Below are 13,991 nucleotides of genomic sequence, written 5' to 3'. Positions count from 1 at the left end.
CTTGAGCATATAACTTACGACGTTGCCTATACATATCATCATCATCACTCATTTCATTATTAATGATATGTCCTAAATATTTTACTGTAGTACATACATTTAAAACTTGCCCTGATAAATAAAATTCTGGGAAATTCAAATCTCTATGTTCTTTGGTTCTACATATCATGGCAACACTCTTTTTGTATTGTATTGCACATCATATCTAATCCCATAATCAGAACAAATATTAAGCAACTGTTGAAAACCAACACTACTTGGGGAAAAACAACTAAATCGTCAGCATACATATAGTGATTGACTGTGGTATTACCAAGCATACATCCAGTCCTACAGTCACTTAATTCTTCTGACAGTTCATTCATATAAACATTAAAAGAGCTGGTGAGAGTAAACCTCCTTGCCGCACTCCATTACTTACTCTAAATGAATTTGAGACACAATTATCCCACTTTATCTGCATACTTTGATTAGTGTACCAATATGTCAAAATTCTTAATATGCTATTAGGTACACCCCTTTGTCTTAGTTTACTGAACAACTTTTGATGATTAACTCTATCGAAGCTTTAGAAGCATCAATGAAGCCGATTATAACAGTGGAATTTTGTCTTTTATACAGTTCTACTACTTCCTTCAGAGCATATATACACAAATCAGTACTATGGTGAGCCTTAAAACCAAACTGATTATCAGTGGTATCAAGATAAACACCTAATCGATCTAATATAATTCTTTCCAAAACCTTTGACACAACACTTACTAAAGCAATTGGTCTATAGTTATCCAAACTACCTACCTTGCCAGCCTTATCCTTAATAACCGGCAACAAGGTGACTGACAACATAGACTCTGGCAGCCGCCATGTATCATAAAACCAGTAAAACAAATTGCGAGAAGAACCAGAAGTCTAGGGCTCGCAAATTTTAGGTGTTCAGCAGTTATTTTATCTAAACCACCAGTTTTCCTGTCTTTAAGCTGAATTATTGCTTGATAAACCTCATTTGTTGTAATACTCCCGGTATCCATAGAGACAACTTCCACTTTACGTCGCTCACTCTTTACACAATTAAACAGAGTAGAATAATGTTGTCTCCACAACTCTGCTATATTCTCAGCTCCGTGACACCCTCAATAGAGCTTGGTAATGTCACATTACTCCGATTTATTGCTCTTACATCCTTCCAGAAAGCATTCACATTATTACAAAGTAGATTTTCTGCCATTGAATCAGCTCTCATCACTTGTTCATGTTTACAAATATAACGAACTGCATATTTATACTTGGCATTAGTTAACTTTTCTGGTCCAAAAGTGCACCTTGTCTGGGCCTACCAACTAAATCCCATGCCTTAAATGCCTCCTTTGCTTTTTTATGGTATGCTGATACATACTTTTTCCACCCTGGCTTACTATGATATTTCTTTTCAGGACAAATAAGATATGTTCTACTAGCCTCTTGCACAATTCTCACAATATCATCATACATATCACAAAAGGCTGTACCATGGGAAGTGACATTACAATTCACATCTGTACACATGATTGCATCTCTGGGTAATACCACCTTGTTCAACAGAGTGTCCGTTTTCACATAATATGTTTTAATATCTTCATCAGTAAGTTTAGACCAATCTAATTTTCCCAAAGCAGCCCTCTTACAGTCATATTTCATTTCGGGCAAACTTTCAAAATCAACAAGCATTAAGAATGGTACATGATCAGATATAGATTCCCCATATAAAATTGTCATTGACTGTATGGTATCATGAGCCTCAGCTGTACTAATACAATGATCAAGCCATGAAGTTGTATGCCAGGCTTCACTTATATAAGTATAACTGTCCATAGGTAACAACAATTTACTAGATAACTTAAAATTATTATCAACACAAAAATGCAGCATATGCTTAGCAAACATAGAAGATTTGTCAGTAAGATCTGCATTCAAGTCCCCAACCACCAAAACACTTGCAAAATTATTTTCATTAATAAAAGAGCAAATAAAAGCAAATCTATTTAAATATTCATCCTCATTTTGTTGACATTCATATGGTGCATATACATTAAGGATAACTAACTCTTTACTAGAGCAACTTATCCGTACAGCAAAACACCAATCGACATCAACCTTAATGATATTTATCACCGAGTCCAACTTTTTGTGCCACAAGGTAGCCACACCACCCGATATCCTTCCTCTCACTATACCCATAGTAAGATCAGTTGTAGATGAGCCAGCACCATGAAAATTGTCATTAAAAGAGTTCAATTTTCCCAAATCCTGTTTGGATAAAAAAGTTTCTTGCAAGCACAGGATATCACAATTTTGCAACAGACTATCAACTACAGTGCGTCGGGCCCTATCCCCAACACTGTCACCGACTCGCAGTCCACGGCAGTTATAGGATATAATCCGCATATTCAGATCAAGAGCACACTGCGGCAGCAGCAGCCTCCTCAGACACAGATGAACCTGACGTGGAGGCAGCTATATCAGCCCCCAACGCTCTCACTTTGCGTGGCTCATAATAACGACGAACAATGGAGCCTTCAGGCCACAGCTCCGGGCTGTACATCTCCGCCACATTAATACACTCAGCACTCACTTTAAATGAACTGTATCTATTGTTCATAGTGACAATGCGTTGGCAATTCACCTCTCGGCCAAGCTTTTCTTTAAGATAGTTTGACAAAGTTTCAGCGTTAAGATCTGGAGTAAATTTGGTAGCAAACACACTTACCAGCTTCGTCCGCACCACACTTATATTCCCTCGTGCCCCTGTACCAATAATTGGCTTAGACATCCTTTGTTTAGCTTTACCAGCTCGCTGTTTAGTCGGAGGTGTTTGACCATCCACATAATTCCTCTTGGGTCTGCCGTGTTTCACTACCAGACTCCATTCTGATGATTTCCGTTGCACTTCCGATGTCATGGAAGTAGACTCCTCCACCGAAGATCCCGGTCCACTTGCAGTCACCTCCAGGCCCACATCATATTCCACAGTGGGGTGTCTGTCGTTTCTTCCACACATGCATTTTTAAGCTCGCACAGTGAATCCAAACCATGCCCTCCTTTACGGCTTATTTCTAGCCGCCTCTCCACATTAGTCACTCTGTTATCAATGATCGTAGTAACAGCACGTAGATCTTCCCCAATATCTGCCTGTAAGTTTACTGCATGCCGTATCGCGTTCACCTCACTGTGCAGACACTCCATCTTACAGAGCAGGCTTGACACATCCACATTGTTAAATGTTACAGGTGGTAACTCATCCAAGAAGTGTGACACAAATCTGGGAATGTTTTCGCCACACTCATTGAGCACTTTCAAACAACTTTTTATATTATTTACATCTTTCTGACTGCCTTTACATGCCACGCACCGTTGCTTAGTGCCCGGACAGAGCTCAAACAGCAGTTTTTTCGATGATTCTATCCACTCAGAATCAAAAGTATTCGAAGCAACCAGAATTATTTGATCCTGGCTCATCGCTTTTATTTTAATCGAGAGGAAATTAAGAAATTCATCCTCTACGATTATTTTACCATCCACAGTCTCATAGATCGTAGGTTTTAATCTTGGTTTGATTCCAAGTCGACTAGGCCCAAGAGCAGTTGAACCGCGACACGCCCGATCCGCCATCGCTATCGTATTGATTATGGTAGATTATAGATTGAAGCCTGCCTCATCCGCACAGATGAACTCATGTGGCAGTTCGCCGGCATAAAAATCCAGAACTGTCTGTAACAGAAAATATTGAATAACACATACAGTAACTACAATGTCTATATTTTCACACAAGTAGGGGCTGGGTTGGGTCAGTATAGACAAAAACTAAAAGCTACAGGCAAGGCAGGTGGCAGCATGAACCCTCATTCCCACATCACAATATTAAGCCAAGGGGAATTGGTTTACTCAAACGGTTTGAGTTACCCTACACTGTCAGAAAAAAGGGTACGGTTGGGGTCCATTTGTGAACACTTAGGATACAAATGGTGAAGTTGTACCCTCAATGGGTCATAGTTGCACCTACTCATATGTACCATTTAAGGGTAAAAAAAAGGTACAAATATGTTTCCAACTGTCAGAGAGTCCATGTTTGGACCATTTAATCCCCAAATAAAGGTACAATCACTTGTGTGACAAAAGGAGTAAGCCAAAGTGTATGAAACGGTCACCCAAAATAGATTAAACATAGCAAGATAATCATTTTCATGAGTTGTTGGTTATTCGGAAGAGATGCACAAAATAACCAAATATATTTAAGAGCCCGCGTACGTACATCTTTACTGACTAGTTCTGAACAGTATTGACATATTGACATTTTATTAATTATGCGGAGAATCAAGATAATAACTTTTAAACATAAAGCGAATGTATTAAAGTATGCCTGTCTTTTTAATTGTTATTTTAAACAATCCTGTGAAAAATGTGAGAATGTAATAGTTTTTAATGTTTAATAAATGTGATAAACAACATTCTGGCCTTTTTAATGTGCTGTATGGAGTACAAATTTGCCATCAAAAGGTACAAAAGGCTTGTCACTGGGGCAGTACCCTTAAAAGGACAAATTTGCACCTTTTTTAAAGGTAAAAATCCTCCTCAGTATTTTGTTCCAATCACCTGGATTTGCTAATTAGCAGATGTGGGACCAAGTCATTCCTTTCAAGTCACAAGCAAGTCTCAAGTCAAATCCCAAGTCCTCAAAGAGTTAAAGTTAATGAGATGATTAAATGATGATTGTGCATTAGTGATGAACACCTAACAAGCAGCATCATTGAAGAAAAGAGAAACACAAGAACATATGACTTCAGCCACAGCCTTGGATGGAATCAACTGGAGGAGAAAAAAAAATCAAGATCTGATTAAACAACTCCACAAACAGCATTTGTTTGTGGACTTGCATCCACAAGCAAGCTCATTACTAACCACACTGACGTTATTTTATGTCTGCAGAGTCTCTTATTGAGAATTAACATAGGTTTAGATGTTGATGTTTTATTGGTCAAGAAAATAAAAATAAATAAATAGCACGATGCCACCATAATTGTGGTCAGTGTTCGCTTTAGTTTGCCTCTTGACCCTTTTTTGTTTTTAGTAATTTCAAGTAATTTGCTTCTAAGCAAATGCAATATTGTTTCAGTAGTAAATTAACTTATGCTTTCTGCTTATGACTTGTTTGAATGAACATCATGAAGTGGTTTCTTTGGTTTATTGTCTGCCATTTTGTTATCACCAAACTGGAAAAAAAATAAAAATTGACCAAAAAAAGTTATAATAAACAAATGCCACCCTAATGCTTCAATATTCAAAAAAAAAAACGTGTAGGCTCAAGCTTTTAGACATGAACACTTATCATACGATCCTCAACAGTGGTGGGTTTTTTTTTCATACTGCAATGCATGATGGGAGTTTTTGGGTGTTACCCAGCATGTATTGCAGCATGAAGCATTTTGTTGATTGTCACCATTGTTGAGATTCATATGCTGGTTCTTGATGTCTCTGTGTTTAGCTAGTACAAGGTACAGATTTGTAAAATTTTTTGTTCTGGGAGTGCATAAGGTACAATTTAGTCAGCAGAGGTACATACTGCAAGGGTACTGTCCCAGTGACAAGCCATTGTACCCCTGAAGGTACAAATATTGCACATTTTTCCGACAGTGTGACTTGTTTGGTTTTGCAGTGTAGTTATAAGACAATAAGTTTCCTCAGACGGTTTGAGTTAACCTAACTTGTCAGGTTTTTAAGGCAATCGGTTTACTCAAAACCTAACTGTTGGGTTTTACAGTGCATATTTACTAATGCAAACATCCAGACCACCAAGGAGCTTGTTAACCATTTCCTCCATTTGTTCTCAAAGATTTGCGTTTGCAGCTGAAGTGTATATGTGATTCTTTCCATTCCTTTAACCTCTGAACTATTTGGAACCAGTCTTCTCTCGTAGGTGGTCTTCCTTGTACCATTTCCAGGTTATCACCTTTTTACTTGTTGCCAGTAAAATTTTAAATAAATATTTAGCATCTTTCCCAACCTCATCTGGGATATCGCCCAAGTAAAGAACATAAAATGATTTTGGTATACTGTATGTAGAGTGAAAATACTATTAATAATAGACCGTACGACCTCCCAAAAACTAGCCACTTTTGAACAATGCCAAAAAATGTGTGTATGATGGGCTTTTTCTACACCATTTCCTCCAGCATGGGTAGGAGGTTCTCGTTTGTAATTCCTTAATTCTTGGTGTGATAATAGAAAAACGAGTCAAATTTTTCCAACAAAACTCACGCCACATTCTTGAGCTCGTTGAGGTATGTGGGATAGTACATATTTTATTCCATTGATCAGGTAACAAGGAAATGCCAACCTCTTTTTCCCATTTTAATCTTATATATTCTATTGAATGATTTCTCAAATTACTTATCCCTTTATATAATTTGGATACAGTCTCATGCCTTTCTTATATGCCTGTATAATAACCTGCACAATCTGATTAATCTCATGATTGTTCTTTATGTCTTTCAAATAATATTGATGAACCTGTAGATATCTAAATAGATTGTGATTTACAAGACCAAACTTGACTTTTAAAGCTCTCCATATTACCATTGTTTATAATTGTGCAGAGTGCAGTGATTCCTAAGTAAATCCATTGTGTAAACCTATTGTCCCTGGCTTGAAATCTGGGTTGTACGCCTCCCAGTTCAAAATCTGATTTTTTTTCTCCAAGTGGAGTTCCTTTACAACTGTAAACCAAATTTTCAAAGTAAATTGAGTTATTGGGTTAACATATTGGATTTGCAACATTTAATGTTTTCACTGTAAAAAATTGTGCCGTTAAATAACTGTAATGCACTGGCAGCAGAGTTGCCAGTAATGTACTGTTAATTTGCAGCCCTTAATTTTTACAACATGTTATTCTACCATGGAAATTAACTCTGCTCCAATTGGTTCAAACAGTTTGAGTTTAAAATATTGGTATTCATATGGTGTTAGTAATGTGAACTTATATCATTTGAGTCCACTAAGAATAGACATTTCTCAGTATAAAACTGCAAACACCTTAAAGAACTAAAAACATGTCTTTAACTCAAATCGTTGCAGTTCATCATCAGTTATAATACACATGCATGTGTTGAAGTACTTAAAAAGATCATTGTTGCTTAAACAACTGCACAGTTACTGCCTTAAAAAAAAAAAAAAAAAAAAGCAGAACTTCAGTGTTTGTGGCTCATCATTGACTGAAGCACAGGCTCTACTCTCCAGCACAACGGTGACCCACAAAACTACATTAAACTAACAGATCTCTCTTGCACAAAAACACATTAATACTGTTCAGTTTAATATTTACTCTCCTTATCAGTTAATGACTTTGCATAATTGTTTTCTGTGGACCTTCACTAATATTTCAGTAAAAATAACTTTTTATTTGGTTAATCTGACTGTTATGTTTTACAGTAAATTGCTGTTTTTTCCTTGAATTAATGGTAATCTACTGGCAGCACGGTTTCCAGTAAGTAACTGTTTTTCTACAGTTTGTTGCTGTAAATTAATTACAGTTTATTGCTGTTAAATTACATTTCATGCTGTTTTTTTCTCTTCTTACATCTTTAACCCTTTAAACCCCACAACAAAATCCTCAGTTTTAAATGAACACTTATAATGTGTGCACACTACAGAGTGTTAGAGTAACACTGAATCAGTGCTGAAGTTAATGCTGTGATTAGTTAAGATAATGAGATAATGCTGTGATTAGTTTAGATTAGATTAGATTAGATTCAACTTTATTGTCATTACACAAGTACAGGTACAGGGCAACGAAATGCAGTTTAGGTCTAACCAGAAGTGCAATAGCAGCAAGTGCAGTATATACAATGGTTGAATAAGTGCAGGACAAGGATATGTACTGAATATATGTATAAATATATATAGAAAGATGGTTATTAATATAAACAGAATTTACAGGTGATATGTACTATCAATATGATATATATACAGATGACTATTACTATAAACAAGGTGTAAAAGTGCAGTGGAAGTGATTGCATATTACAATTAGACATACGGTGCAAAATGTTAATGTAAACATTGATAATGTAAACAACAGTCGGCAGTGCAAATGAGCATAGTCCAATTTAGGTATGGTAGTGCAAGATACAAAAGTAAACAGTTGTTACTGTAATAAAAATTTACATTCAGTAGTGCAAATAAGGCGGATGTGAGGTAGGAGAGAAGAGTTAATAATATATGAGGAAGTGGATCAACGGGGGGTAGAGTTCAGTAAAGAGACAGCTCTGGGGAAGAAACTGTTCTTTAGTCTGCTGGTCCTGGTCCGGAGGCACCTGAAACACTTACCGGAGGGCAGGAGAGAAAACAGTCTGTGGGCTGGGTGAGAGGAGTCATAAGGATGCTGCGAGCTCGATGCAGACAGCGTTTCCTCTGGATGTGTTCGATGGCAGGTAGTGGAGTCCCTGTGATGCGCTGGGCAGTTTTCACCACCTGCTGCAGTGCCTTGCGCTCCGCAACAGAGCAGCTCCCATACCATACTGTGACACAGTTGGTCAGGATGCTTTCTATTGCGCAGCGATAGAAGTTCACCAGGATAGCAGAGGAAAGCTGATTCTTCCTCAGTGTCCTCAGAAAGAAGAGGCGCTGGTGAGCCTTCTTGACCAGGCTGGAGGTGTTGGTTTTCCACAACATGTCCGCCGAGATGTGGATCCCCACACAGTAAAACCTCCAGTGTTAAATCAACACTCCCAGTGTATATATAATCCACACTCAGAGTGTTAAAAAAGTAACACTGAAGCAGTGTTAAAGTTAATGAGATAATTAGTTTAGTAATTGAGTTATGATTGAGCATTAATGAAGAACACCTGCTGTTAACAAACTGAACCATTGAAAGAAAGAGAAAGAAGAACAGAAAAAAAGAGACGAGACGAGCAGAAAAACAAGAACTACAACTGACTTCAGCCACAGCCTTCGATGAAATCAACAAAAGATAAAAGAAGACATTAAATCTCTCAAGATCTCAGCAGAGGATGATTAAACAACTCCATAAACAGCATCACTAGCTTCACACGTTACTAACCAGATTGACTTTAGATGTTGATGCTTTAGTTTTGTTTGAATTACCATTATCGAGGTCAGTGTTTGCTTTAGTTGGGCTCTTGACCCTTGACTTAAAACATTACAATTTCAAACAAACACGCAGTTATAGCAGCCAAAATAATTATAAAGTTTTAAGTCAAGGGTCAAGAGCCCAACTAAAGCAAACACTGACCTCGATAATGGTAACTCAAACAAAACTAAAACATCAAAATCTAAAGTCAATCTAGTTAGTAACGTGTGAAGCTGGTGATGCTGTTTATGGAGTTGTTTAATCATCCTCTGCTCAGATCTTGAGAGATTTAATGTCTTCTTTTATCTTGTGTTGATTTCATCGAAGGCTGTGGCTGAAGTCAGTTGTAGGTCTTTTATTTCTGCTCGTCTCGTCTCTTTTTTTTCTGTTCTTCTTTCTCTTTCTTTCAGTGATTCAGTTCGTTAACAGCAGGTGTTCTTCACTAATGCTCAATCATCACTCAATTACTAAACTAATTTTCTCATTAACTTTAACACTGCTTCAGTGTTACTTTTTTAACACTCTGAGTGTGGATTATATATACACTGGGAGTGTTGATTTAACACTGGAGGTTTTACTGTGCAGGAACTTGAAACTGGAGACACGCTCAATAGCCATTCCATTGATGTGGATGGTGTCGTGTGTGCCTCTTGACTCCTTCCTGAAGTCCACGATGAGCTCCTTCGTTTTGGTGGTGTTGAGGAGCAGGTTATTTTCAGTGCACCATGTGGCCAGGTGCTGGATCTCCTTCCTATAGGCAGTCTCATCGTTGTTACTGATGAGGCCAATCACCGTGGTATCGTCTGCAAACTTGACGATGGCATTAGATCCATACACAGGCTTGCAGTCGGAGGTGAAGAGGGAGTAGAGAAACGGGCTTAGCACACAGCCCTGTGGTACACCAGTGTTAAGTGTGATGGATGTGGAGCAGGTGAATCCTGATCGAACATTCTGGGGTCTGTTGGTCAGGAAGTCCAAAATCCAGTTACACATTGAGGTATTGATGCCCAGGTCTCCGAGTTTGGCTATTAACTTGGTTGGGATGACAGTGTTGAATGCTGAGCTGAAATCAACAAACAGCATAAGTGTTCTTATTGTCCAGGTGAGTGAGCACAGAGTGCAGTGCCATGGAAACTGCGTCCTCTGTGCTCCTATTGCTACGGTAGGCAAACTGGTGTGAGTCCAATGTGGATGGTAGAGAGTCTTTTAGGTGTTCCAGGACCAGCCGCTCAAAGCACTTCATGACGATGGGTGTGAGTGCTACAGGGCGGTAGTCATTAGGGCACCTCAGACTAGAGAGTTAAGTGATGATTGAGCATTAGTGATGAACAAATGCTGTTAACAAGCAGAATCACTGAAGAAAGAGAAACACAAGAACTACAACTAACTTCAGCTACAGATGAAATCAACTGAAATAAAGAAGACATTAAATCTCTCAAGATCTGATTAAACAACTTCTAAATCAGCATTACTTCACACATTACTAACCAGACTGATGCTATTTCTGTCAGATGTCTACAGAAGTGCTTATTGAGAATTAACGGGGAATTAGGTATTGTTGATATTCTTATTGTTTTTGGGCACTACTGTAAGGATGAAAGAACCTCAGATACTTTGATCTCCTGAGAAACAGACTGTACAAACATGCACGGGCATCTTCGAGACACCCCACAGAGTGGAGGTGCAGGAAACTTCCATTTGTTTCTTCTTAAATCCCTTCACCCATCCTTCCTTCTACTCAGTCTGCTCAAAATGGTCAATAGTAGATTGTAATGTTCTACATGAATGCAAGTGATATTTACAGTCATGTTTGGTATCATTTGAATTGTCTCAGGGCGACTGGTACAATGGCCTCATTCTTATAAGAAGTAAACTAAAAGGTAATACAGATCCTAAGAGTTTAGAGATATTTTGCATACTGTAGAGGGCGGGTCAGTTCCCAGTGTCTTTCATGCAAATTACCCTCTGTCCCAAAAGGTGTTAACTCCATCAATGCAAATTCCAATTGTTAGTTCCTGTCTCCATCTCGGGGGATGTTGGTCTTGGTCTGAAGTACTTAAGGAAATGTTGCAAAAGGATCAGGTCTTCTGTAGCCGGAATGAGCCGTGTGTTCACATTCAATGTTTGCACACTTCATATTATGTATTTTTCTCAAGTCAGGTATGCATCTTACTAGTGATGGTGAAATGAAGCTTCATGAAGCATTAAGCTTGGTTCACAAAAGGGTTAATTTCTGGAGGCTTCATTTGGTCACAATACCACCTGGTGGCCAAAGAGTGTAAAACAAGCAGCTATATTACAGACAGAAGTGTAAAGTCCAGGGGTCAGAAAGTAAAAGTCCTGCCATGTGTTTATTCCACCCATGAACTCAGCAGCTGATTTCACCAGAGGAGGAACCAAGTCATTCCTTTCAAGTCACAAACAAGTCTCGAGTCAAATCCCAAGTGCTCAAAGAGTTAAAGTTAATGAGATAATTAAGAGTCTAATTAAAAGATGATTGTGCGTTAGTGATGAACACCTGCTGTGATTGAGAATCACAGAGGATCAGATGTTGATGTTTTATTGGTTAAAATGATGCCACCATCATTGAGATCAGTGTTTGCTTTAGTTGGGCTCTTGACCTGTGACTCCTGTGTTAGATCTCTTTCTGTAGTTATGCATTTGTTGTTATAAAGCAGAGAGTTTAGTGCTGTGCAGTGAGCAGCTGTTTTTACATGAAGAAATAATCGTCAGGAGTTGGCCTGATTACATCCAACATATTTTTTTGTTTGTTTCATTTACAGGTTTATAACTGAATGTTTTGAATAATCAACCCTGTGAAACTACAGCACGCAAGGAAAGTATTGGTCTAATAGCTGTAGTGAATTAATTTTAAATTTTCTGTATGCAATGCATATACATATTTGAACTCTTATTCTAATTAGACACAAACAGACATCACTAACCAGCATATGAATCTCAACATTGGTGACAATCAACAAAATGCTTCATGCTGCAATGCATGCTGGGTAACATCATAGTAAAAACTCCCATCATGCACTGCAGTATGAAAAATGATTGTCACCACTGTTGAGGATCATATGAAAAGTGTTCATGTTTAAAAGCCTGAGCTGATACAGCTTTCCCCCCCCCCATATTAAAGCATTATAGTAGCATTTGTTGAACAGGACTTCTGTAAGCTACACTCAAAATAACCAAACCTCAAGCTTTTAATTTAGCAATGCACGAATGTTTGCTATAACACACTATTGCACTTGCTTAAAAGCAAACTACTTTCATTTATTAAAAGGGCCAAGAGCCCAACTAAAGCAAACACTGATCTCAATGATGGTGGCATCATTTTAACCAATAAAACATCAACATCTGATCCTCTGTAATTCTCAATAACAGCAGGTGTTCATCACTAACGCACAATCATAATTTAATTAGACTCTTAATTATCTCATTAACTTTAACTCTTTGAGGACTTGGGATTTGACTCGAGACTCGTTTGTGACTTGAAAGGAATGACTTGGTTCCTCCTCTGGTGAAATCAGCTGCTGAGTTCATGGGTGGAATAAACATATAGCAGGACTTTTACTTTCTGACCCCTGGACTATCCACCTCTGTCTGTAATATAGCTGCTTGTTTTACACTCTTTGGCCACCAGGTGGTATTGTGAGCAAATGAAGCCTCCAGAAATTAACCCTTTTGTGAACCACTTGGCTGAAAAGCTTAATGCTTCATGAAGCTTCATTTCACCATCACTACATCTTACTCTTAGATTCATCTTTGAGATTTTGATGTCTTGTATTGATTTGATATCTTTGAATTGGTTGTATAATTGGTATAATACATATTTACTTGACTGATAATAAATTGTTACATTTGATTTTAATTCTGATTTACTCTGTAATTATTGACTCTTTACGTAGATTACGTTGTATCCTTGTTACCGCATTTACTGCGTCAGGTTAGTAACGGACTTAGATTCAGTTGAGATGGAGCATAGGGCGTACCAACTGTATCTTTAGAGATCCGGCTAACACTTGGTATTAGTTCAAGTGTACTTAGATTGTAAGGGCTAAATGGGAATTTCTGTTTAGGTCAACTGGATGTTGTTCGACCAACCTAGATAGGGTGAGCCTAACCTCTGTTTATTGTAATATTATTCTAACTAAGTGTACATGGGGAAACTATGGCATGACCATATTAAAGCTACTGTCAGGGAAAGTAATGTTGGTCGGCTTATATCTGTAGCAGTGGTTGTGACACCTGACTAGAAATAGTGTTGCTTTATTCAAGTGTGTACAGATCTATGGGGGCTAATTAAAGGTACTTTTAGAATGAGCATGCATAGTATTACAGTTTGCTGTTTTACAATTTCATAAACATTTGCTGACAACTCTACTTGGTTGTTTATGCGATAAGAAATGTGTTTTACAAACACAGCAACAGCACTCAGAAAGAAGCTAGTGTTAAAGAGTCAAGAGCCCAACTAAAGCTAACACTGATCACCACAATGGTGAGGATAATTTGCAAAGAAATGTTGTAGATATATGACAGAAACAAAGTCAAACTGTAATGCTGTTTGTGGAGTGCTCTAATCATCCTCTGCTGTTTTATTTCAGTTGATTTCATCCAAGGCTGTGGCTGTTTGTCAGTTGTAGTTTCATGTCTCGCTCTTTTCTTCTGTGATTCTGCTTGTTAACAGCAGCTCTTCATCATTGACTCATTAGTGTTCATTCTCTCTGTCAGGTGGGCTATATTAGTAAACGCACACTGTAAAAAAAAAATGTTCCAAAAAGTTGTTTCAACTTAAAATAATTTGTTACCCCGCTAACTTAAAATTTTTAGTTTATTCAACTAAAATATAGTTGTCCCTTAAATTAAC

Source organism: Onychostoma macrolepis, chromosome 19 (assembly GCF_012432095.1).
Source record: "Onychostoma macrolepis isolate SWU-2019 chromosome 19, ASM1243209v1, whole genome shotgun sequence".
NCBI lineage: Eukaryota > Metazoa > Chordata > Actinopteri > Cypriniformes > Cyprinidae > Onychostoma > Onychostoma macrolepis.
This window is presented reverse-complemented; position numbering follows the sequence as displayed.